Raw genomic sequence first — 26,622 nt, 5'->3', positions numbered from 1 at the left:
AAAAAAAAAAAAAAAAGAAAGAAAATACTGCTTTAAGCAAAACCGAACCTAAACCAAACTTTTTAGTTTGGTTTGTATCAGGCAGTATTCTCCAGAGAAATGGAACCAATAAGGTGTGTTAAAAGAAAAACTTCAGGCAAATTTAACAGAATTTAATTGTGCAAAGAATAATTTGTGAAATCAGGCAGCCTCTCGAACCAGGAAAGATTGAGAACTACTCTGGTGCTGGTGTATGGTTGGAGAGGATTTATGGACAGAAAAAGGAAAGTGACATACAGAAAAGGAAGTAAGGTACAGAAACTGCTGGATTGGTTACAGCTGGGCCTTGGCCTTATCTGAACACAGTATAAGCAGTTGTCCGTCTGTGAGTGAAGTATGGCTACTGTGATTGGCGGAGACTGAGCTACTTATTACAGGAGTAGGTTGCAGTTTCCTCTTCTAGTCGGGTTACAGTTCTCTATGTACCGAGAAAGCTTCAGGCCCGAACTTAAATATGTAAGAAGGCAGCTTTAGACTAAACTTAACAATTCCTCTCTTTGGTCAGCCTCTCAGTTTTGTTTTGTTTTTGTTGTTGTTGTTTTTGAGATGGAGTCTGGCTCTGTTGCCTAGACTGGAGTACAGTCACATAGCCTCGGCTCACTGCAACTTCTGCCCTCCGAATTTGAGTGATTCTCCTGCCTCAGCCTCCCAAGTACCTAGGATTATAGACATGTGCCACCACACCTGGCTAATTTTTATATTTTTAGTAGAGACAGGGTTTCACCATGTTGGTCAGGCTGGTCTTGAACTCCTGACATCCAGTGATTTGTTCATCTCAGCCTCCCAGAGTGTTGGGATTGCAGTGGCGTGAGCCACTACACCTGGCCTCAGTTTTGTATTGTTTATCAATTTTGAGAGGTTGACAAAACTTTAGTCATGGATGTGACTGTGTCACTATCATAAATGTACTTATTTGGTCTCAAATCCCATGGAGGTAACAAAACTGTGGGTTTTGCAAGGTGGGGAGTAAGGACTTCAGGTTAGTTTTCTGTAGGGATTAGAGCAGAGGCAACCTCCTTATGCTGCAATCTCTTGTTTTTAGGAAAGGAATAAAAAACTTGGGCTGTTTGGGATCTTCCTTAAAGTTTCAATTTGATTATGTCGCATTTAGCATGAGTGACTTCATTTAGGTTTGATCTGGTCTAGCCTGTTGATGCCTAGTGAATAAGCTTAGTCCAAAACAGTGGGCTCTCACAGTTTTATTTAACAGTTTCTCCTTTTTGGTCAGGTTCTCACTTAGGTGTGAGTGTTACCAAAGCTTAGGGCTTTAGTGCTACTCAGTTACCATCCTTTTTTGGGTTTCCAGTCCCAGCACTTTATTCATAGGTTTTGGTGTCCTTGTGATCATGCATGTCGTTGAATGTTTATCATTCCTGTTGAAGAGAGACCATTTGAACTTATATAGATGGCTGCATGCAAGCATTTATAACTTTTGAGAGAATATAGTGCACCAGGGAGACTATTATGACTATTAGGAGGAAAATACTAAGAGTTTGGAGTATGCTCCTTAGCCAGAGTTCACACGAACCAAACCGACTAAAATAAAATACATCAAAGAATTAGCAAGATAAACAATCTACTCATTTCAACCAAGCCACCAGTTTATTAATCCCCTACAACTGAATCTCTGTAATATCCAGTACATTCATCCACTTGCAACAAGAAGTGTCAGCAAGGCCTGGTATGGTGGCTCATGCCTGTTAATCCCAGCGTTTCGGAAGGCTGAAGCAGGAGGATCCCCGAGGCCAGGAGTTCAAGGCAACCTAGGCAACACAGCAAGACCGTGTCTCTACAGAAAATACAAAAATTAACCGGGCCTCGTGGCATGTGCTGGTAGTCCCGCTACTCAGGAGGCTGAGGTGGGAGGAGCAATTGAGCCTAGGAGATTGAAGCTAAATGAGCTGTGATTGAGGCACTGCACTCCTGCCTGGGTGACAGAGCAAAACCCTGTCTCAAAGAAAAAAAATAAAAGTGTCAGCAACTTCACAGATACTTCCATGATTAGCCAGTAGGCAACCTTGAGCAATTCTATTATCCAGTATACCTTTAGCAAGAGAATTTAAAGAAGTCTGTTTCGTAACCATAGCCTTTGCAGTAGAATCTGCTGTAGAGCATATCATGAGGCATAAAGTTCTTTTTCTTTTTTTTTTTTTTTTTGAGACAGAGTCTCACTGTGTTGCCCAGGCTGGAGTGCAATAGTGGCGTGATCTCGGCTCACTGCAACCTCTGCCTCCTGGGTTCAAGCAATTCTCGTGCCTCAGCCTCCCAAATAGCTGGGACTACAGTTGTACGCCACCATGCCCGGCTGATTTTTGTATTTTTACTAGAGACGGGGTTTCCCTATTTTCAACAGGCTGGTCTTGAACTCCTGACCTCAAGTGATCCGCCCACCTTGGCCTCCCAAAGTGCTGTAATTACAGGCATGAGCCACTGTGCCCAGCCCACAAGGGACAAATTTCTAGTCACTGCATTGTTTATTCCATACTCCGGAAAAAGCGACCTAACAGTGGTGACCATTCATAATGATGAAGGTTTCCATGTGCTAGTGTTCTTTTTCACTCTGATGTAGGTTAAAAGGAGTGGACCAGTGTTCTGTTTCTGACAGAGCCATTAAAATTCCTAGCCCACATTGGACTGTCATCTTTCATCTATTAAGACATAATGCTGTCTGTGGATAAGGTTGGCTGTAAAAGTTTTCACAAATAAAAGTGTGCCCCTTGGGTGCACCATGAGACCCTTTTTCTGTTGTTCATAGAGGCATAAACAAGGAAAACATTGAGAAGTAAGAGTCACATGATGGCAGAGAAGTTTTGATCTGTGCTCTTGGGAAAGCTGTCCATGTCTAGGGTGCCGTCTGCTTCTGGAGAAAACCGTTCCTAACTGGTTAGCTTTACCTTAAGATTTCCAACAGGTGTACAATTCCAAGTCTGGAGGGCCCCTCCTGCATTGTGATATCAATTGACCCAGTGTTTGAGGTCCCAAAGTTTTGCTTCATTGTGGGTAACAAGGGCAGTGTTTTCCTGATGTCATTTCCAGAGGAACCAACCTCCAGGTTCTAGATTGTGAAGGATTTGATTATCCTCAGTGGGCAGATCATGAAAAGCTTCCTTTACTGCCAGTGTGGTAGCTCATGCCTGTAATCCCTGCACTTTGGGAGGCTGAGGTGGGCAGATCACTGGAGGTCAGGTCTCTGGAACCCAGGAGTTCAAGACCAGCCTGACCAACATGGTGAAACCCCGTCTCTACTGAAAATACAAAAATTAGCTGGGCATGGTGGCACGTGCCTGTAATCCCAGCTACTTGAGAGGCTGAGGCACAAGAATTGCTTGAACCTGGGAGGTGGAGGTTTCAGAGAGCCGGGATCACACCACTGCTCTCCAGCCTGGGCAACAGAGCAAGACTGTCTATAAAAAAGAAAAAGAAAAGCTTCCTGTAGCTGGTGAAAATACACTTTGGTATAATGCATTAAAGCCTTGCAGCGTTTATTCATATCAGAATTTGGGAAAGGAAGATACATAAAGTTCTATTATTAGCAGCATAGGCCTTCCAGTGACTATTTCATAATGAGTCAACTTATATTTTCTACTGGAAGTAGATCTGATTGTCATTAATCTGCAATACCTTTGACCAAGGCAACCAGTCAATTCAGTTAGCTTTGCCTAAAGCTATTGTGTCTGTAATACCTTACTTAACTGTTTTACAACTTGTCCAGTGAAACAAGTACCATTATCACTGGAGATTTCTCCAGGAATGCCCCATGAGGGAAACACATTTTCTGACAACCTTTTAGCTACTATTACAGCATCAGCCTTCTTGCATGAGAAATCTTTTACCAGAAAACATGTGTTGAAAATGACAGTTGAATGAAATTCCTCTATAAATGTTCAGATGGCCCATCAGGTACCTGAAGTTTTAATTATCTTCCCAGGTTATAGGTTTGATAAGCCAAACATTGGTCATAAACCATTTTTAGCAATTTAGAGCAGTCACCACACCAATGTATATGTTTTCTGTTTGGATCATTTTCTGTCTTCCATGATGAGTCACGGAGTGCAGAGCTTTTAATAATGGAAGCTTTACAGATTCAGGAAGGACCGGGTGGCTGTGCAGGCTTTGTGAGTTCATGCTTAACGTTGCATTTATAGCCTGTTAAATACCAATTTTGTTTCTCCAATTCAGGTGCATAGCACTGTTCATTAAATGGGTTATCATAGGTAATTTGACTTGGAACATAGAGTTCATTCAAGTTGCATATCTTAACAGTTTTAGTACTGGCTGATTTAGCATAAAAATCAGGCAGAGTATTTTCTTAGTATTCAGTTAATTTTTGTCCTGCTTGGGTTAGCAGTTTTATAAACCAGTTTCTTTATTAAAGTTCTGGGAATTCTTACGCAGTCCAAATTAGATGAGCCTGAAGTTATCAGAAACCTGTATTCAGTAGTGCTTATTAGGGTCCTTTCCATTCCTTTCCATGAACGTTCTTGAAGACATAATGCTCTAGATTTTACTTGCTTGTAAAGAGGTTAAAGAAAATGCATCTGTATTAAGCAATTAACTGTGGAAACAACTTAAAATGATCATGGTTAAAGACATAATTGACAAGAAAATTTGATTATGGCCATGAAGGGTGTGAGGGTGCAGGCCTAGGTGTAAATAATGGGAGCAGGGACCTCAGCCTTCTCAGGCTGCTCACAGGCATGCTGCCCCGCATGCCCAGCTCTGGTACCAGCAGGAGGAAAGTGCTGGCTGCTGCACGATCCTGGCTGGCTACCTGTTGGCCCAGATCCTGCCCCATCCCTCCAGCTGGGCACCCCCAGGTGCTGCCATGAGACCAAGCAGGACTGTGCGGGACTGCATGGTGCCAGACTGTATCTCTTCTAAAAATGCATTCAACTTGATATAACCTTTAAATAACTTCTAAACTATTTTTTTCACAGCAAACACATATTTTTATGCCTTTATAGCTTTCCTTACAAAAACAGATCTTACTTTCTTTACATATTCTATATACAGAATTGCTTCTCTCCTTCCTTCTTTCCCTCCCTGTCTCCCTTCCTTTTTTCTTTTGAGTTGGGGTTGCTGTGTTACCCAGGCTGGTCTCAAACTCCTGGCTTCCAGAGATCCTCCTACCTCAGCCTCCAAGTAGCTGGGGTTACAGGCCTAAGCCACCATGCCCAGCTCAAGTTTAATTTTTCTTACAATTAGTTGCTTAAGCTTTGTCTTTTATAAAGAGTTTTTAGGGCTAGGCTCAGTGTCTCATGCCTGTAATCCCAGCACTTTGGGAGGCCGAAGTGGGCAGATCATTTGAGGTCAGCAGTTCGAGACCAGCCTTACCAACATGGTGAAACCCTGTCGCTACTAAAATAAAAAAATTAGCTAGGTGTGGTGACAGGCGCCTGTAATCTCAGCTGCTCAGGAGGCTGAGGCAGGAGAGTCGTTTGAACCCAGGAGGCGGAGGTTGCAGTGATCTGAGATTGCACCACTGTACTCCAAACTGGGCGGCAGAGCGAGACTCCCTACCCAAAAAAAAAAAGTTTTTAGAAAGAGGTGATAAGAATATTGAAATCTTTTTAGAAGTTCCTGTACATTAGTAGGCATCCCTAGATAAGCCTGATTTGAGAGTCCTCGTTTTCAAATTCACTATTTCAAGTACAGTGTGGTTAATTTGGACTGTTCCACTGTAATTTTAAGTTGCCTTTAGTAAGATTTCACCATTTCTGTAAGCGTTTGTTGCTTTTGGGGCCTAATGCTTCCTACATTTATAGGTAGGCAGAGCTGAAAGGTAGAGTACTCATTTCTTCAAGAATTAAGGATCTGGCCGGGCGCGGTGGCTCAAGCCTGTAATCCCAAGCACTTTGGGAGGCCAAGATGGGCGGATCACGAGGTCAGGAGATCGAAACCATCCTGGCTAACACAGTGAAACCCCGTCTCTACTAAAAAATACAAAAAACTAGCCAGACGAGCTGGCGGGCGCCTGTAGTCCCAGCTTCTCGGGAGGCTGAGGCAGGAGAATGGCGTGAACCCGGGAGGCGGAGCTTGTAGTGAGCCGAGATCCAGCCACTGCACTCCAGCCTGGGCGACAGAGCGAGACTCCGCCTCAAAAAAAAAAAAAAAGAATTAAGGATCTAGTGTTTACATTGAATTTTGGCTTTGGCTCTCAGATTTCCTTGATCAACTTAACCAATGACTATTTTTTACCTAAACAAGCAAGAAAACGAAGCAAAGGGGATAGAACAAAAAAATTCCTGCGAGTTTTTGAGCACCGTAGTTCATACTCCCTGGAGCATTGCCATTCATGGCCAGTTTCTGTCTTCCCAGTCATACATCTGAGGCCTCTAACTGGATCCAAGCCAGTTAATTACCAGAGCCAATGCTGTCCTCAACCCAGTCCAGTTTCTGTCACGACTTCTGAACTCAGTTCGGATAAAAACATTTGCTCAAACTTGGATAACCCAAAATCCAAATCCATGGAGCTTCAAAATCCAAGAGAAAACGTACTCGCTGTTCCCAGTTGCTGCAGGAGAGTACTGGGCACGGTGGGCCTTGTGGGTGCCTTACGTAGTCACTTGGTGCTCCTGGCGATCTCTGGAAGCTCTGCTTCAGATCTCACTTCTGACACCATCTGTTAAAATAAAAACTTTAGACAAATTAAACTTAGAGTTTAATTGAGCAAAGAACAATGTACTAATCAGGCAGCCCACAAGCCAGAACAGGTTCAGAGCAACTCATGCTGCCACTTGGTCAGAAGGATTTACGGACAGAAAAAAGGAAAGTGACATACAGAAAATGAAAATGAGGTTCGGAAACAGCTGGATTGGTTCCAGCTTGGTGGCGTTTGCCTTACCTGAACATAGTTTAAGCAGTTGGCCTGAGTGGTTGAAGTATGGCTGCTGTGATTGGCTTAGACTTGTCTGCTTGTTACAAGAGTAGGTTGCAGTGTACACGTCTAGTTAGGTTACAGTTCCCTATGTACTGAGAAACCGTTATGCCCAACTTAAAATATGTTAAGAGGAGGCTTTAGGCTAAACCTAATTTTTTTTTTTTTTTTTTAGAGACAAGGTTTCACCATATTGCCCAGGCTGATTTGGAACTCCTGAACTCAAGTGGTCCTCCCCGCTTGGCCGCCCAAAATGCTAGGATTACAGGCATGAGCTACCAGGCCCAGCCTAGGCTAAACTTAATTTGACAGATGTCTAATATCTCTGTGGAGATATAGAAAGCAATTTATTATAAGGAATTGGCTTGTGTTGTTACGGGGCTGACAGGTCCCAATATCTGCAGTCAGCAAGCTGGAGACTCAGGAGAGCTGATGACATGGTTCTAGTCCAAATGCTGGCAGGCTCAAGACCCAGTGTTTCAGTTCAGGTTTAAAGGTAGGAAAAAACTAAGGTCCCAGGCTGGACGTAGTGGCTCATGCCTGTAATCCCAGCACTTTGGGAGGCTGAGGCAGGGAGATCACCTGAGTTCAAGACCAGCCTGGCCAACATGGTGAAACCCATCTCTACAAAAATACAAAAATTAGCTAGGCTTGATGGCAGGTGTCTGTAATTCTAGCTACTCAGGGGGAGGCTGTGGTGGCAGAATCTCTTGAACCTGGGAGGCGGAGGTTGCAGTGAGCTGAGATCGTGCCATTGCACTCCAGCCTGGGTGACAGAGACTCCATCTCAAAAAAAAAAAAAAGACAAAAACTGAGCAGTTAGGAGGAAATCCTCCCTTTCTTGGAGTCTGGAGTCCTGGGGGGGCTTCAGCCTTTTTGTTCTATTCAGACCTTCAACTGATGGAATGGGACCCACCCACGTTGGGAAGGACAGTCTGCTTTGCTAGTCTGCCTGTCCAAATGCTAATCTCATCCAAAAACAGCACTGTAGATGCACCCAGAACAATCTTTGGCCAAATGCATGTGGCCCAGTCAAGTTAACACAAAAAATTAACCATAATCCTCATCAAATACCTATGGTACAATCTGAATAAAATGTGACCCATTGTTGCTTCTTTTTTTTTTTTTTGGAGGCAGAGTCTCGCTCTGTCGCCTAGGCTGGAATGCAGTGGCTGGATCTCAGCTCACGGCAAGCTCCGCCTCCCAGGTTCACACCATTCTCCTGCCTCAGCCTCCTGAGTAGCTGGGACTACAGGCGCCCGCCACCTCAGCCAGCTAGATTTTTGTATTTTTTTAGTAGAGACGGGGTTTCACCGTGTTAGCCAGGTTGGTCTCGATCTCCTGACCTCGTGATCTGACCGTCTCGGCCTCCCAAAGTGCTGGGATTATAGGCTTGAGCCACTGCGCCTGGCCTTGTTGGTTCTTTAGCTGTGACAGATTGCACTTTATAAAGTAAGCTATTAACTACAGGGGAAAATGAGAAGGCATATAGGAACTCTGTGTGCTGTCTTCTCAACTTTTCCATAAACCTAAAATTCTCTAGTAGTTTATTTTTTAAAATAATAAATTCAAAATAAAATTATGTTTTAGGCATGTTACATTTTAGGTGACAGTGGACATTCAAAGTGAATACACTAAGAAACTGAAAATGCATATGTCAGAAGGCTGAAGATGAAAAATGAAGTCTTCATCAATAGAGACATGATATGAAGATGTCTCTGGGAATGAGTAATGAAGAAAAAGCAGGCAAAGAATTAAGTTCTGAGAATTTCTAGAATTAAAAGGGAAGAAGAGATCCAAGACTGTCTGGATATTTCATGATCTAAAATTAAGATGAGAGTGGTTTGAGGAGGAAAGAGCCTGGCCTAAAAAGGACAGAGGATTAAGGAAGAGTTATATTTTTATTTAACTATATTTGTATTATCCCTCCCCCGCATCACCCCTCCTCCCCTACCCCCACCCCCACCTTTTCTAGAGATAGGATCTCGCTCTGTCACTCAGGCTTGGAGTGCAGGGGCAAGATCATAACTTGCTGCAGCCTCAAACTCCTGGGCTCAACCGATCCTCCTGCACTCAGGCTCCTGAGTAGCTTGGACTACAACTGCCCACCACCATGCCCAGCTAAGTTATGTTTTTAAACAGCAGAAAGTCTAAAGATGGGGTAAAAAGAATTACTTTTGATAGTAAAAGTCATATGAAGCAGGAAATAAGGAAATGTACTCAGATACCTCGTTTAAAAAATAAAAGGCCAGGCCCTGTGGCTCACGCCTGTAATCCCTGCACTTTAGGAGGCTGTGGCAGGAAGACCGCTTGAAGCCAGGAGTTCATGACCAGCCTGGGCAGCATAGCAGAGCCCTTCTTTACAAAAAATTTTAAAAATGAGCCACACATAGTGGGATACACCTGTAGTCACAGCTACTTAGGAGGCTGAGGTGGGAGGATTGCTTGAGCCCAGTTCTGGGATGCAGTGAGCTATGTCTGTGCAACTGCATTCCAGCCTTGGTGACGGAGTGAGAGACCCCCTCTCTAGGAAAAAATAAAAAGTAAAAAGAAGATGTACAGTCTGTGACAATATAAGTAATAGAATTAGGTTAAAATTTTATTTTATTGTAAGCCATATTTAAATGTTTGAAGACAGATTGAAATATTTATCTGCCCTTTTCTTTTCTTCTGACTATTGTAATCCACCATGGAACTTGTAGGGTCAAAATAGTTAATATAGGAAACTTTCCGCAACCTTTGGGGGTAAGAAACAAGTTACAAAAATATTTTAAAGCTAAAAATAAAATTGGAGATTCTTCACATTTTCTAAAAATGTCTTAGGGTTCTCAAGTCCTGAAATTTACAAATGTGTATCCATGGAAACATGGGTGAAAGCCATGCAGGTTAAAGTCAGACTCAAATGTTGTATAGCAGGTGCTCAACGAGTTAACAAATATTATAAAATCCTAAATTATACTTAACCTTTTTGGTATAATCTTCAATAATATAGTTCAAACATCTGGGCACACACTTCATTTTGTTATCCATTATTCGTAATTGAGCACATGGAAGGCTGGCTTAACACCTGAAAGCAATCTGTTACATTGAGATGCTTCTTTTTGTTGATACTAACACTTGCATTTTCCCCTAAATCCAGTAAAATACTCTAATAATTTCACAGAGATGCATCAACGTGGTGATACTGCCAAAAGTGAAATGTTGGTGAGCCAGTACTACCTTCACTCAGTAGCTCAAAGGTTTGTGAGCTGGTGAACACAAAATATAAAATCCACATTGAGAAGGCTCTTAGGTACGTAAGTATATAATATATGAAAATCAGACTGTGAAAGTTGAAGACCATCTGTGAATAAAAACGCAAATATTTAAAATTCTTAACTACCTACAGTTTCAGGGTTTTACTGCTTTCCTTATTGTGTGTCTAACATTTAAAATTTTTCTATTTTGTTCAGCATATGTTCTTCACAAATGACTAGTATGTCTTCTGTAAAAAAGGACTCATTATCCCCTCAGCACAATCTTCAAGACAGGACACTTTCTATGGCCAGGCGTGGTGGCTCACGCCTGTAATCCCAGCACTTTGGGACCTGAGGCAGATGGATCACTTGAGCCCGGAAGTTCAAGACCAGCCTAGAAAGCAGGGTGAAACCCCGACCCTACCAAAAAAAAAAGACACACGGGACACTTGCTGCTTCCAGATAGCTGCATCAGACTTCTTTCAGATGCTTCTGGGATATGGTCTTCTGACCATGTTCTTTTTTTTTTTTTTTTTTTTTTGAGACGGAGTCCCACTCTGTCGCCCAGGCTGGAGTGCAGTGGCGCGATCTCAGCTGACTACAAGCTCCGCCTCCCGGGTTCACGCCATTCTCCTGCCTCAGCCTCCTGAGTAGCTGGGACTACAGACACTCACCACCACGCCGGCTAAATTTTTTGTATTTTTAGTAGAGACGGGGTTTCACCGTGTTAGCCCGGATGGTCTCCATCTCCTGACCTCGTGATCCACCCGCCTTGGCCTCCCAAAGTGCTGGGATTACAGGCGTGATCCACTGCCGCCGGCCTGACCATGTTCATTAGCCTCCTTTGCTTCCTGTTACCTGCTCAGTCTCAAAGCTCCTGACTCAGAGTTTTGGTCTGTTTTCCTGAAATCTTCTGCATCTGGACTAGTATCTGAATTAACCATGTCCAGAGTTTTGGCGTACTAGTATCTGCAAATTATACTCACTTCCACCTACTCACACTCTTGGGCTAAGTGGTCACCCATAAATAAGCCTATACTCTGGTCCCTCCCCAGACCTAAAGAGAGCTTCTTGCCTATTTTGCTATCTAAAGACCTCTATGATTAAAATTTTCCTTTAATTGAGTCTCACAGCTTTACTTCAGCACTTCCTATTATATAGTAATGGATAAGCAGGAAATAAAGATCTACAAAAATCAAACAAATCATATGTAGTTACAGAAAAATTTGTAATATTCGAGGTAAGGATTTACAAAGCTGTTGAATCAAAGGTCCTGGGTTTCTTCTGGTTCGCTCAGCTCTGTATACAATGATTGTAACGACCACAAACTTTTTGCTAACCCCACACCGATTGGGGTGCTGTTGAAACTGGTCAGTTGCAAAACTATAAAGATTCTTTCTGCTGTTTATCTTTAATGTATGGGGAGTAAATCTTCCTCCTGCCAAATTATAAAGTACTTCACTGTTCCTGAGCAGTGAAAATTAGAACATATTTTATTTATGAGAATGCAGTTAAATAATTGCTATATTATTTAAAAGCTATATTATTAGAGTTGTTTTTATCAGCCAACATATGGAAATAGCCTGTAAACAGACTGTTACGCAGTTTCAGCTATTCTCTTACTTATTGGCTAAAGACTATTAGGTTGTAATAATAATATTATTTTATATATTTTTATTAGTAATAATATTTATTATATATTTGAGACAGAGCAAGACCCTGTCTCAACATTATGTATATGTAAAATATTATTATTATTATTATTACTATTATTCCAACCTGCACCCAGGTTGGAATGCAGTAGTAGTATTCTAGCTCACTGCAGCCTCTGATGCCTGGTCTTAAGCATTCCTCACACCTATGCCTCCCCAGTAGCTGGGACTACAGGCATGAACCACCACACCCAGCTATTTTAATTTATTTATAGAGGCATTGTCTCACCAGGTTGTCCCAGAGTGTAATAGATTATTTTGTGTATAATCTGTATACTTCATACAAAAGTTGGTGTAAATAAAAGTGTTTGGGTTAGCCCCAAACAAAACCAAAAACTTTATGGATAAAGGTCCATTTTTCCTAGTCAAAGAACTTTAAACTTTCTAGTAAATTATTTAAAGTTATGATTTATTATAAAATGGTAAGATAATCAATAGGTACTTACTGTTGGTTGTTTCCAACACCTAAGTATATATCTTATTGTAAAGTAATGGATTTTTCCTGTAGGACTATTTTACTTTGTTATAGTAAGAGTAAGTAGGACATTTTGTGATTTAGGAACTTGTCATTAACTGTTAACTGTAATATAAAGTAGGTGAATTATCCTCATTAGCTGGCTGGGCACGGTGGCTCATGCCTGTAATCCCAGCACTTTGAGAGGCTGAGGTGGGAGGATTGCTTGAGCCCAGGAGTTGGAGACTAGCTCAGGCAACATAGTAAGACCCTTCTCTACAAAAAAATTAAAAATTGGCCTGGTGTGATGGCATGTGCCTGTAGTCCCAGGGATTCAGGAGGCTGAGGCAGGAGGATTGCTTGAGCCCTGGAGAATGAGGCTACAGTGAGCCATGATCATGCCACTACACTTCAGCCTGGGTGACAGAGCGAGATCAAGACCCTGTCTCAAAAGAAAAAAAAAAAATGAGTTATTACCAACTATAATTGTCTTTGTGTGACTTAGTGACTTGATTTTTCCACAGAAATCTTTTAAATCTTAGGCTAATTGTTCCTGAAATCCAGCATGTTTCTTTTCTTTATTTCCTTTTTCTTTTTTTATTTAGAGACAGGGATCTCTCTCTGTTGTCCAGGCTGGAGCACAGTGGAGGAGTCACAGCTCACTGTAGCCTTGAACTCGTGACTCAAGTGATCCTCCTGCCCTAGCCTCCCAAGCAGCTAGGACTACAGGCACACACCACCACACCTGGCCAATCTTTTAATATTTTTTTGTAGAGATGAGGTCTCTTTGTGTTGCCCAGGCTGGTTTGGCAGTCTTGCCTCAGCCTCCCAAAATGCTGGGATTATAGGTGAGAGCCACCACACCCAGCCTGGAATCCCATTTTAAATGTACTGATGGAGTTGACAATGACAAGAAAACTTACATTAATTTTTAAGTTTTGTTTTTGCATAGTGAATCCTTTCACAGCATGAATAATTGCCCAATTTTGTGTTTTGTCAGTCTGGGACAGACCACTAGACAAAGACAAGATTATAATTTGGGGAGTTTGCTTTCTTGATCAGTTTTCAATGAAGGAAAAGTCAATTTGTAAACTTGTTTTTAACACCACCATGGTGATCATTTGATCAGTTTGTGAGAATGGCCCATTGGTTGGTATCTCCAGGTACAGTTACAACTGTTTATTTTCCCCCCCATTTCACCACGAAGTCTTATATAACTGGTTATATAACTTTTTATTATTTATTTATTTTAGAGACAGGGTTTTGTTCAGTCGCCCAGGCTGGAGTGCAGTGGTGCGATCATAGCTCATTGCAGCCTCAGACTCCTGGGTTCTGGCGATCCTCATTCCTCAGTCTCCCAAAGTGCTGGAACTATATAGGTGCATGCCACCACGTTTGACTGCAGTTATATCTTTTTATGTTAGTGTGTGATCTTTATTTGGGCATCTGTCAGTAGGTTCACTGTTGAACAGAGAACTAGTTAAAGTGACAAACAATGATGTCATTTGCTTTGCGAGTTGAGGAAATGATTATTAATAAGATATTTCCACCAAAATGTAATTTTATGCATGTACTTTACCAAAGTTCCTTTCTATACAGTAGTTCTTTTCTTGACTGTTCATTTTCATCATGATTTAATGAAGTCCCATCTGCTCAATTTAAGTGACCATCTCATATTTAGCCAGAATATATTGAGAAAAGTGCTGGAATCCCTGTCATTTATTTTTTTATTTTTATTTTTTGAGATGGAGTCTCATTCTGTTGCCCAGGCTGGAGTGCAGTGGTGCAGTCTGCTCACTGCAACCTCTGCTTCCTGGGATCAAGTGATTGCCCTACCTCAGCCTCCCGAGTACCTGGATTACAGGCACCTACCTCTGCGCCCAGCTAATTTTTGTACTTTTAGTAGAGATGGGGTTTCGCTATGTTGACCAGGCTGGTCTCGAACCCCTCAACACTCAAGTGATCTGCCCACCTCGGCTTCCTAAAGTGCTGGGATTACAGGCGTGAGTCATCATGCCCCTTCCCATTTATTGAGGAAATCTGTCTTAAATCATTTTGTAACAAAGTAGGGTTTAAATAAGTAATTCTGAGGAATTGTACACATTGTTATTTTTTTTCAAGACTGATTTTGTGCGAAAGGTAATTCCCTAGTTATCTCCCATAGATGACTATATTTTGTGTTGTACCTGGTTCTTAAGTACTCAGTCACTGAGATTTACTTCAGCCATGGTTGAGAATGTTGAATGCCTATGCTTTGGTTGAGAATTTTAAATAATTTCATAAATCTGGATTGACAGATTGTATTTTTGTATATGTGAGTTGTGCTATTGTCAGATAGCTACTTCTGTTAAATAACTGTTTAGCAAATTATTAAATGTGGATATGCAGTGAAAATTCAGCTTTTAGAAGTCACAAGAAGACCAAAATGATAGCAGAATACAAAAACTGAAGTTGCAACTGCTATGAAGTCTATACTGTTTTAAAGAATGTTCTAGAAAATTGCCATTTTTTTATCTAATATGTACTGTTAAGCTAGAATCTGTCAGAATGGTCGAATTTTGAAGAAAGTAGTAGCCAGATGTGGTAGTGTGCACCCATGATTCCAGCTCCTTGGGAGGCTGAAACAGGAGCAGCGCTTGACCCCAGGAGTTCAAGACCAGCGTGGGCAACATAGTGAGACCCTGTCTTTAAAAACATTTTTTTTTTTTGAGACGGAGTTTCGCTCTTGTTGCTGGGGTTGGAATGCAGTGATACGATCTCAGCTCACTGCAACCTCCACCTCCCAGGTTCGAGCGATTCTTCTGCCTCAGCCTTCCGAGTAGCTGAGATTACAGGCACCCGCCACCATGCCCAACTAATTTTTTGTATTTTTAGTAGAGACAGGGTTTTGTCATGTTAGCCAGGCTGGTCTCAAACTTCTGACCTTAGGTGATCCATCTGCCTCGGCCTCCCAGAGTGCAGGGATTACAAGTGTGAGCCACTGTGCCTGGCCAAAACAAGTTGTTTTTTTTAAAAAAAGAAGTAAAATAAGGGCCTGTGACACAACTGAACTTCAACATAAATTGTTTCCAAAACTAGGGAAGACAGTCGGAATCAAACCACGGGTTAAACACTGGCTTAAGCAAAAGGACCTGCATCTTTTTTTTTTTTTTTTTTCTGTCTGTAAGTTGATTCAATGCAATATAATCCTCTCCAATTTTACTGAGGTCACTGACCACACCCACGACCAAATCCGCCTCTAAACTGGAATTTGATTGCTGACCCAGCCCCGGCCTCGTCTTTCTCATGGGACCAAGGGGCACACAACACTCTGTGTGGTCTTTTGGCTTCCCCTTTTGTGAACCTTGCGGGTCGCTTAACCTCCAGACCTTTAGGCCAAAGCCTGCCAGTCTCTGGACAGCTGTGGTGTAGGGTGGCAGGCACAATCTTGCGGGGCAGATGGAGGTAATCAGATACTGGATAACGCTTGTTGGTAAGGTACCAGTAGAAATGTCTCCAAACTGTTCCTTTATGTAGCCTCAAGACCTGAAAGACTACATGGCCTTCATGATGTGCAGGTTGGGCATATTCTTGTCTGCCAGCTCTGGGTGCTTAGGCAGGTGGACATCCTTCTTGGCCACCATGACTCCCTCCTTAAAAAGGAGTTTATAGATGGCAATCCCATTCTTTTTAGGTATCAGTGTCTTGGTGGCTGCAGGGCCCATGGCCAGGACTGGAGGGACCTGCAACTTAACAGAGTTCACATCTTCCAAGTCAAGACACTTGAAGGAAGAGATGCTAATCTATCTTATAGAGGACAATATTGTGCCTCCAGAAAATGTTGGATGTGCTTTTGATTACTCAGAATTTTTTTTTTTTTTTTTTGGAGACGGAGTCTTGCTCTGCCGCCCCGGCTGGAGTGCAGTGGCCGGATCTCAGCTCACTGCAAGCTCCGCCTCCTGGGTTTACGCCATTCTCCTGCCTCAGCCTCCCGAGTAGCTGGGACTACAGGCGCCCGCCTCGTTGCCCGGCTAGTTTTTTGTATTTTTTAGTAGAGACGGGGTTTCACTGTGTTAGCCAGGATGGTCTCGATCTCCTGACCTCGTGATCCGCCCGTCTCGGCCTCCCAAAGTGCTGGGATTACAGGCTTGAGCCACCGCGCCCGGCCTCAGAAAAAATTTTATGTAACCTATTTTCCACATCCCCCAAACTAGGTTATAGCAGTGGGGCTTAAAGGGTATACAAACTTCAAACTTTTTAGATTAAACTTAACTCTTCAGTAGGAAAGGTGAAGGACTGGTAGGAAAGGAAAAACCAGAAAGATGTTTGTTGTTTTCTTCTCTTTATAATTAACTCCCTATTCTAGACTACCTTCTGTTGTGTCTACTTGGACTAATGGGGAAGATGTTTAAGCATCTGCAGGTGCAAAAAGTTTCTTAAAAAAAGATACCTTGGCCGGGCGCGGTGGCTTAAGCCTGTAATCCCAGCACTTTGGGAGGCCGAGACGGGCGGATCACGAGGTCAGGAGATCGAGACCATCCTGGCTAACACAGTGAAACCCCGTCTCTACTAAAAAATACAAAAAACTAGCCGGGCGAGGTGGCGGGCGCCTGTAGTCCCAGCTACTCGGGAGGCTGAGGCAGGAGAATGGCGTAAACCCAGGAGGCGGAGCTTGCAGTGAGCTGAGGTCCGGCTACTGCACTCCAGACTGGGCGAGAGAGCGAGACTCCGTCTCAAAAAAAAAAAAAAAAAGATACCTTGCCCGCTTCCCTTCTCTTTCTTCTCCCCAGTAATTCTCCTTGTGCATTTGAAATGGGCTATATGACATCATCATAACCTTTGATAATGACACCTAAAGACAGGTCTCCATCCCCCCCTATACTGACACGCACACCTGTACACAAATTAGCCAACTAACACTTTAAAGTTGTATTTTCTTTTATTTAAAAAAAAAAAAGATCATAAGGGCTGGGCATGGTGGCTCATCCCAGCACTTCGGGAGGCTGAGGTGGACAGATTGCTCGAGCTCAGGAGTTTGAGACCAGCATGGGCAACATGGCAAGACCCCCATCTCTACTAAAATAAATAAATTAAATAAATAAATAAATAAAGTAACCAGACATGGTGGTGTGCCCGTGTGGTCCCAAGCTATTTGGGAGGCTGAGATAGGAGGATTGCTTGAGCTGAGGGGGGCGTTGGGGTTAAGGTTGCCGTGAGGTGAAATTACACCACTGCCCTCCACCCTGGGTGACAGAACGAGACCTTGTCTCAAAAAATAAATAAATAAAATTAGATATAGCACTTGAAGGAATGAAAAGATACAATTGTGTAAAATCCTAAAAGCTTTCCTCAGTTCCCTCTGTCACAGGTCTATGATTAGTTTATGACTTTTAGTTATTAGTATTCCAGAAAATTACAGCAGAATGTAAGACAGAAACAATTGTTAAACTGCTTTTCAGTAATAATGATCTATATTTTGGTATACTTCAGCTTTCTCGTATCAGAAACCCAAGTAATCTTACCCCAGTGGTTCTGAAACTTGAGCATGCCTTAGATCACCTGGAAACCTGGTTAAAATGCGGATTCCTTGGTCCCAGTTGCAGGTTTTGATTCAGTAGGTCTAGAGTGGGGCTCACAAATTTGCATTGCAGACAAGTGATGCTGATACTGATGCATTTTGAAAGCCACAGTAGCTCATATGGATGTTTTTACATATGTAGGTTGGCCAGGCCAAAGCCCTCTTCAAGTGAATGTTATTTGTTTACAGTTCACCTTGCTTTAGGCAGTTTGTGTTAATTATTGTTGTGTAAGGTACAGGAGGGCAGGAAAATGGAGTTTTCACTTACTATTTTAGGTTCAACTTAGTCCCTACCTTAAAAACTTACTGCTTTATATGAAGCAGTTCATAAAACCCATTTTGCCAGCTCAGGACTAATGAAAAACTATTTTTATTACCTATAATTAACCTAATTCAGGAAAAAGAAGCAGGCTTAGGGGAAAGGCTAGCACTGAGACAAGGAAGCTCAAAAATTGCTTTCCCGAAATTAGTATTACCAACTCCCATATAGCATTTGAAATTGTTATTAGAATTCTTGAACCTAGTTGCTCAGATCTAGGGCTGAGTTTGTAAGGGTTAAGTAAGTTGTCCGTTAGATTCAACATGCATGATATTTCCAGGGTTGCTCTAACTTCAAACATTAGATCAGCTTATTTGATAGGCTGGAGGTGTGTCATTGTGCAAAACTTGAAATAGTGGCTAGAGAGGAATAAGAGATTCCATCCCACTGATACTGCCTCTCAGCTTCTCACCTCTACTGCCCTTGTTTGGCATTATCAAAACGTAGTATTCCAAAAGCTGTTTCTATACATTTCACCTTTATATTTATAGTATCACTAAAAAAAAGGTTTCATTTAAATCTCTAAATATTTTTTTCAGAAGATTGCTGCCAAGCTTGTCCCCCTCTTGACTTTTGAGTCTTTGTCTTATTTCAAACACTGAGAACAGTTACCTAATTGAGTCTTAAGATTATAAAATCCAGTATTAAAAGAATACTACAATTGAAAAATATTCTCTTTAGTTTAAAAAATTATGTTTTAAATTTAGAGTTGATCATGTTTCATGGCCCAAAATAGCACATTGAGTTTCTGGCATCTTCTCTCCTGCCCGTGCCAATGAAAGCCACACCATATGGTATGACTGCTGTTACTCTAGGAAACCCACACACGGCGGAGACATTGCCAGGCATGAAGCTGAGGCGCTGCTCTCATATGCTTATCTTTGTAAGCCAACATATTGACCAGGATATATTAGGATTCCAGTACATCATGGTATCCTATCAATTGAGACTTCAAGCTCTTTCTCCAACAGCTTCAACATTTGGCCATATTATGAAAACACGTATTCTAAGTATCATGGACTGTCTTACTCAACTTCAGAAGAAGCTTTTGAATGACTACTGCAAGAAAGGACAGTACCTTTTTTTTTTGTTGTTGTTGAGACGGAGTCTCGCTCTGTCGCCCAGACTGGAGTGCAGTGGCCGGATCTCAGCTCACTGCAAGGCTCCGCCTCCCGAGTTTACGCCATTCTCCTGCCTCAGCCTCCCAAGTAGCCGGGACTACAGGCGCCTGCCACCTCACCCGGCTAGTTTTCTGTATTTTTAGTAGAGACGGGGTTTCACCGTGTTAGCCAGGATGGTCTCGATCTCCTGACCTCGTGATCCGCCCGTCTCGGCCTCCCAAAGTGCTGGGATTACAGGCTTGAGCCACCGCGCCCGGCCAGGACAGTACCTTTTAAATGCAATCAATAAATATTTTCGTGCCCCTTAAGTTCTAGCACCCCTCCACCACTGTGCCCTTTCTTTTTATATTTTTATTTTAGAGAGAGATCTTGCTCTGTTGCTCAGGCTGGAGTGCAATACTGTGATCATGGTTCATTGCAGCCTCAACTTTCCGCGGCTCAAGCAAACTTTTACTCTCAACCTCCCAAGTAGCTGGGAGTACGGGTGCTCACCAGCACGCCTGGCTAATTTTTTTTTTTTTTTCTTTTTGACACAGATGGGGTTTTGCTATGTTGCCCAGGCTGGTCTTGAACACCTGGACTTGAGTGATCCTCCCGCCTTAGCCTCCTACAGTGGTGGGATTACAGGCATAAGTCACCACGCTCAGCCCCTTTTCCTGTTGTTTATTGTCCATTTTATAGAACAGTCATTTAGTTCATTATGGAATTCATCCAAATGTTTCTTAAGGTTATAAAATTACTGTTAAGGCTTTTTAGTATAAAATTGGCAAATTCTCCTAAAAATAAAAGGTGCACAGATTTTGTTCACCAGCTTTGTCTAGTCATACTTGAAACAAATATTGAACGTGCTATTCTAGCTGTACTGGTCACTATGTATAAAAAGATGGAGAAGACAAAATTCTACCTGCAAGGAACATGTAAATAGGTACATGTACAGTACAGTACTTTACTAGAGAGATCGAAAGTACACTATGGTCATATCTTGAAGTGACTCATAAAATTAAACTTTCCAAAGACTCAAAAGGAAACTATTGAATTTTTACAGAAGTGCTTATTAGTGTTATTGCCTGATCCATCAAGAAATGCTTAAAGCTCAGAGAGAAATACATAAGATTGATTCACTGAACCAATATTGGTTCCTTTGCTAATTGGCAAATGACTGAAAAATTAAATGTTGTTTGGTATTATTATTATTTTGGTGATGGAGTCTCGCTCTGTCACCCAGGCTGGTGTGCAGTGAGGTGATCTCAGCTCACTGCAGCCTCAGCCTCCTGAATAGCTGGGATTACAGTTGCCTGCCACCATGACCAGCTAATTTTTCTATTTTTAGTAGAGACGAGGTTTCACCATATTGGCCAGGCTGGTCTCGAACTCCTAACCTCAAGTGATTCACCTGCCTCGGCCCTGCAAAGTGCTGGGATTACAGGCATGAGCTAGTGTACCTGGCCCTGTTTGGTATTATTTCTAAGAATTGATCGTCCAATAGTCTTATGGGAATTTTTAGAGAATTGAGATTTAAATTGAGGCTAAAAGGCCTGAAAAATTGTCCACAGTGGAAGTTGTTTGGGAGAAGCTGTTGATGTCAATTTGACCCCAGTAAGCTGTTTTTGGAAGCCTGGAGGTCAGATTTCTGTCAACCAAATAACATGGAATGCCAGTGAATGCCTAGAATTGTGTGGTAGACCAAGCTGTGGTTACTGCCTTCAAAGAACTTTCTTAAATATAAGTGTCTAGACTGTTATCTTAAGAAGAAAACTTCTGCCAGAGACTGCAGAGGTTTTGTGATCAACCAAGGATTTTTCATTTGAATTCAGATATTTTCAGGAAGAATTTAAAGATAGCTATAATTTGGAGCCAAATTTATGCCAGCAAAATCGTTTATGCCATTGCCTGCTTTCTGATGTTGTGGTTGTACCAAGTAAGAATTGGAACACAGGTTCAGAATACTTATTTTCTGGCGTCCTATGGCAGATATTTTTAGAATGCAGAGCAGCTAAAGTGCTCGCTGTGAGTCAGGTTCTCACCCAGAAATAGATATTGACTATTGACTTTACAAAAAAAAAAATTAACTGGGCTTGATGGCACATGCCTGTTATCCCAGCTACTCAGGAGGCTAAGGCAGGAGAATTTCTTGAACGCGGAGGTGGAAGTTGCAGTGAGCTGAGATCCAGCCATTCTACTCTAGCCTGGGCGACAGAGTGAGACTCCATCTCAAAACAAACAAACAACTTTGGATTTTTTATTTCTGAATTCTTCTGTTCTGAGAATGCTGTTTTAAGCCATCATTAGTGGATTAAATGAATACTTTATATCAAAAGGATACAGCTTTTGGTATCAGAGACAGTTGAAATGATGTCTCTATGGAAGTGGGAAATTTTCACAGATGTCAACGTTGTAAGTTGGTGATAATGCTATCAGAGTTTGTCAGAGGGGTTTGGAAAGATAGGACTCTACTTTTTATGGGAGAAAGGTTGAAAAAAATGTATTTTTTCTCTCTTCATCATAGCTCAAATTCAAAGCATTTTCATGCAATTAATTATTGGCTGCTTCCAAAATATAGCACAAATTAACTGGTAAAACAGGAATTAGAATGAACAATTCCATAGTCTTACCCTATGAGTTGTTTCCTCACTATTCCAAAAGAATGCTAAATGTGAAAATATATATATATTTTGTCATAAATAGAAACTGAGCCTTAAGCCAATCCCCAGATGCAAGACACTTTTGTTGTGTCTGATCTATTTTGGAGGCAATTACTTATGTAAGCTAGATCTGCTCAATCTTAAATTCTAAAGCAAAATGTGATTAGTCATCTTTGGAAAAAGGATCTACTCTTCATTTTTTCTGTTTCTGTTTTTCTGAGCTTTAAAGACAGAATGTATAATTTTATTAAATAAGCTATTGGTGAAGTAAGGAAAAGATTGATGAGGTGGTTTACATTTATAGAAAGTGTTTCTGTTTAATTGAGGCGCCACCTCTACACCTCCCTTGGAGGCAAGGGAGCACAACAAAACCAGAGAAGCTGAGGAATTTGTTATGGTCCAAAATGGTATAATAAAATACTGTCTTAAACTAGGGAAGTCAACTTCCTATTCTTATGCACCATTTCTTTGTTCTGGAAGCCGGGGGCAGTTCTGGCGACGAGTTGAGCAAATTATTTTGCTAGGTCTCGTGTTGTGATCCTTTGCTCGTTAAGTCTTTGGGGAAGGAAGGCTTCTCTCTCTTTTCAAACTTTATTAAAATGGTGGGTCCAGATTATCACTCACGTTACCCCCTTCTAGTCACAGATCCTTTTTTTTTTTTTTTTTTTTTTGTGAGATGGAGTCTCAGTCTGTCACCCAGGATGAAGTGCAGTGGCACGATCTCGACTCACTGCAACCTCCGCCTCCAGGGTTCAAGCGATGCTCCTGCCTTAGCCTCCCAGGTAGCTGGGATTACAGGTGCCTGTCATGCCTGGCTAACTTTTGTATTTTTAATAGAGACAGAGTTTCACTATGTTGGCCAAGCTGGTCTCAAACTCCTGACCTCAGGTGATCCACCTGCCTTGGCCTCCCAAGGTGCTGGGATTACAGGTGTGAGCCACCACGCCCGGCCTAGTCAGGGATCCTTCTGGTCATAAATTCTTTTTTTTTTTTTTTTTAATTGATACAGTCATTTGTTTTATTTCTCTTTCTCACTAGGCAATCATCAACATCAAATCACAGACCTCATCAGTCTCATCCATTACTATATCCCTAATGCTTAGCACGATGCCCAAGCCCATACTAGGTCCTTGATAAATATTTGCTCAATGAATGAATGAACATTGCGGGGGAGATGTCATTATCACCATTTGACAGGAGTGGCTCAGAAAGGTTAAGTGACTTACCCAGAGCCACACAACTATGAAGGGATTTACAGCCACACTGGAATTAGGGACAGAAAGGGAAAATCCTTTGGCAAGCACTCACAGCATGCCTGTCATTGCATGGGGCACTTTACCTGCATTATCACACTTGCTCCTCACAGCAGCCCTAGGAGCAAGACACTCCTGTCCCCATTTCATAAAAAGCAAGATTTGCTGGGGAGTGTTAAGTGGCTGGCCCGAGTTTGCACAACTAGCTGTAGGGCAATAAAAAGGGCCAGTCATATTCTGTTCCCCTCTGCATTGCACTGGCTCCTCACGAGAACGGCTCAGGACAAGACAATGTGACATTTTAGTGAGGCAATGGCAAGAAGCTCCTAAGGAATGGAGGCCTAGACTGCAGCTGAAGTCCTGTCAATGACGGTCAGCAGGGACCCGCACACGCCACAGCTTGAGGGCACCTGTGCCTTCTGGATCAACAAGAATGATCTTCCAGCATAATGGCGGAAGGCAAAGGAGAAGCAGGCACCTTTTTCAGAGGGCGGCAGGACAAAGCGAGTCCATAAATTCTTATGTTTGTTTATGGTCTACACTAAAGTTTCGGAAGTCTTAAGTCAAAGCCTTGTATTTTATTTAATTAATTAATTTTTTGAGACAGAGTCTTATTTTATGACCCAGGCTGCAGTGCTGTGGTGCGATCTCTGCTTACTGCAGTCTCTGTCTCCTAGACTCAAGTGATCCTTCTACCTCAGCCCCTCACCCAAGGAACTGGGACTACAGGCGCATGCCACCATGCCTGACTAACTTTTGTATTTTTTGTGGAGATAGGGTTTCATCATGTTGCTCAGAATGGTCTGGAACTCCTGGACTCAAGCAGTCTGCCCACCTCAGCCTCCCAAAGTGCTGAGATTACAAGTGTGAGCTACAAAACCTTGTGTTTTAGATGTTAGATTTCTCAGTACTCTTCTGAAGAATAGTAATTATAATTATGAAATTTTCAAAGATACTATGGTAAGATCTGAGTGTCTTTGAAAGAATTATAGTAGTGTAGCTGAGGACTTCCTTTTATACTGCTTTGTACTACCTGTTCACAGGTGACTGTCAGGTGATTTCAGTAACAAACTCAGACAAATGCATGACATTTAAACAGAGTTATTGAAGTCTTTGATCTTGCGTTATTAAACTTGACCAGTTGGTGACATTTACTTTTACAAAATTAATCAACATGATTTTGATATGATGAGAGAATTATATTGACTGAAAGTGGTAGGCATGAAACTTTACTAAGTAAAACTTAGAAGAGAGATCTTAGTTGACCAATACCCTCTTGGTTTGTTTGCATGTTAAAAGATGTCTGCATCTGAGCAGTTGAACTTAAATACAAAGTTGAACTTCAATGCAAAGGTTCTTTAGAACTTTAAAAGACATGGGCCAGGCACTGTGGCTCACGCCTGTAATCCTAGCACTTTGGAAGGTCGAGGTGGGTGGATCACAAGGTCAGGAGTTCGAGACCAGCCTGGCCAATATGGTGAAACCTCGTCTCTACTAAAAATACCAAAAAAAATTAGCCGGGTGTGGCAGCACATGCCTGTAATCCCACCTACTCCGGAGGCTGAGGCAGGAGAATTGCTTGAATCCGGGAGGCAGAGGTTGCAGTGAGCCGGGATCACGCCACTGCACACCAGCCTGGGTGACAGAGCGAGACTCCCTCTCAAAAATAAATAAATAAATAAATAAAAATAAAAGACGGGGTGAACAAAACCCAAACTAATCCTCTGATGTTTACTTAGAAACAAAAACCTAAATGAAATTCAAAGTAGATATCTGAATCTAGATTTGTGTATCAACGTTAGATGGAGAGATTAGGGTCTGGAACAGACAAATTCCACACGTACTTTTCTGGGCTCGGAAGACTTGATGGAGTGGGCCAGGCAAGGTGGCTCATGCAGGTAATCCCAGCACTTTGAGTGGCTGAGGTGGGTGGATCTCTTGAGCCTAGGAGTTCGAGACCAGCCTGGGCAACATAGTGAAACCCCATCTCTCCAAAAATACAAAAAATAACCAGGTATAGTGGCGTGTGCCTGTAGTCCCAACTACGAGGGAGGTTGAGGTGGGAGGGTCACTTGAGGCTGGGAGGTTGAGGCTTCAGTGAACCAAGATTGTACCACTGTGCTCCAGCCTGGACGACAGAGCAAGACCCTGTCTCAACAAAAACAAGAATACTTGGTGGAGTGATTTAAATGCTGTTTTTCCATTAGGATGAGATCTTTCCACCAGAATTTCCTGAATTTATTCCTTTTTTCTAGTTTATCCTAATGTAATTGAATTAATTTAAACTGAAGTTGCCTTCCTGTAGCTAAGAATCTACGTATCTACAAACTTATTCCTGAAGTTGGCTTTAATAAAACACTTCTTTTGTATTTTTTCTTATTTTGAGGTTGATTTATTTTGGGATTGGGGCAATGCAGAATTAACACTCTTCTAGAAGTATACAATAATTATTACAATCATAGATTATATTTATTACATACTTACTATGAGCATTGTGCTAGGTGCTTTACATGTTTTGCTGCACTTAGGCTTACGAATGTTAAATAATGGCCGGGCGCGGTGGCTGACACCTGTAATCCCTGCACTTTGGGAGGCCAAGGTGGGCGGATCATGAGGTCAAGAGATTGAGACCATCCTGGCCAAAATGGCGAAACCCTGTCTCTACTATACAGTACAAAAATTAGCCGGGCATGGTGGTACGTGCCTGTAATCGTGAGGCTGAGGCAGGAGGGTCGCTTAAACCTGGGAGGCGGAGGTTGCAGTGAGCCATGATCACGCTATTGCACTCCAGCCTGGGTGACAGAGTGAGGCTCCGTTTCCAAAAACCAACCAAACAAACAATAACAAAAAGCAAAATTAGCCAGGCGTGGTGGCGCATGCCTGAGACAGGAGAATTGCATGAACCCGGGAGGCGGAGGTTGTAGTGGATGGAGGTTGTGGTGAGCCGAGATTGTGCCATTGCACTCCAGCCTTGGCAACAAGAGTGAAACTCTGTCTCAAAAAAAACAAAACAAAACAAACAAATGTAAATAATTTGTCCAAGATCTTGCAGCTAGTACCTGGAAGAGCCCAAATTTGTTCCCAGATCTCTCTTTCCACAATTTATGCTGCATAGCCAAACCTATAGATTGTATAGTAATGAATGCTTAGAAGTACTTAGGAATCTTCTTTGTTTTTCCATTAATGCAGATGAACATTCTTTATTGGGGAGGTAATACATTTTCAACCGTTGACATACTTATGTTTTAAAACAGTAATTCCGAAAGGATCTGCATCTGTTCTGCCCATGATCTTTCACTTCTTCAAGCCATTTCTATAACAATATTTTCCCTTCCTTGAAAAGGTAGTCATCTGTTTTTCTGGAATTAGATTTGCAGTCAGTTGGGGTCAAGCTGTCTTGCTTTTTATCCCA

General features: G+C 42.1%; 1 protein-coding gene and 1 pseudogene across 1 annotated transcript in view; one reads left to right on the top strand and one right to left on the bottom strand.

Moving 5' to 3' along the window:
- Positions 1-26,622, top strand: part of GLG1 (golgi glycoprotein 1) — a 171,649-nt gene that overhangs the window by 48,544 nt on the left and 96,483 nt on the right. The window lies entirely within an intron of this gene.
- Positions 15,517-16,038, bottom strand: LOC105526341 (annotated as a pseudogene).

This window comes from Colobus angolensis, unplaced genomic scaffold (assembly GCF_000951035.1).
Source record: "Colobus angolensis palliatus isolate OR3802 unplaced genomic scaffold, Cang.pa_1.0 Scaffold116, whole genome shotgun sequence".
NCBI classification, from domain to species: Eukaryota; Metazoa; Chordata; class Mammalia; order Primates; family Cercopithecidae; genus Colobus; species Colobus angolensis.
This window is presented reverse-complemented; position numbering and strand designations above follow the sequence as displayed.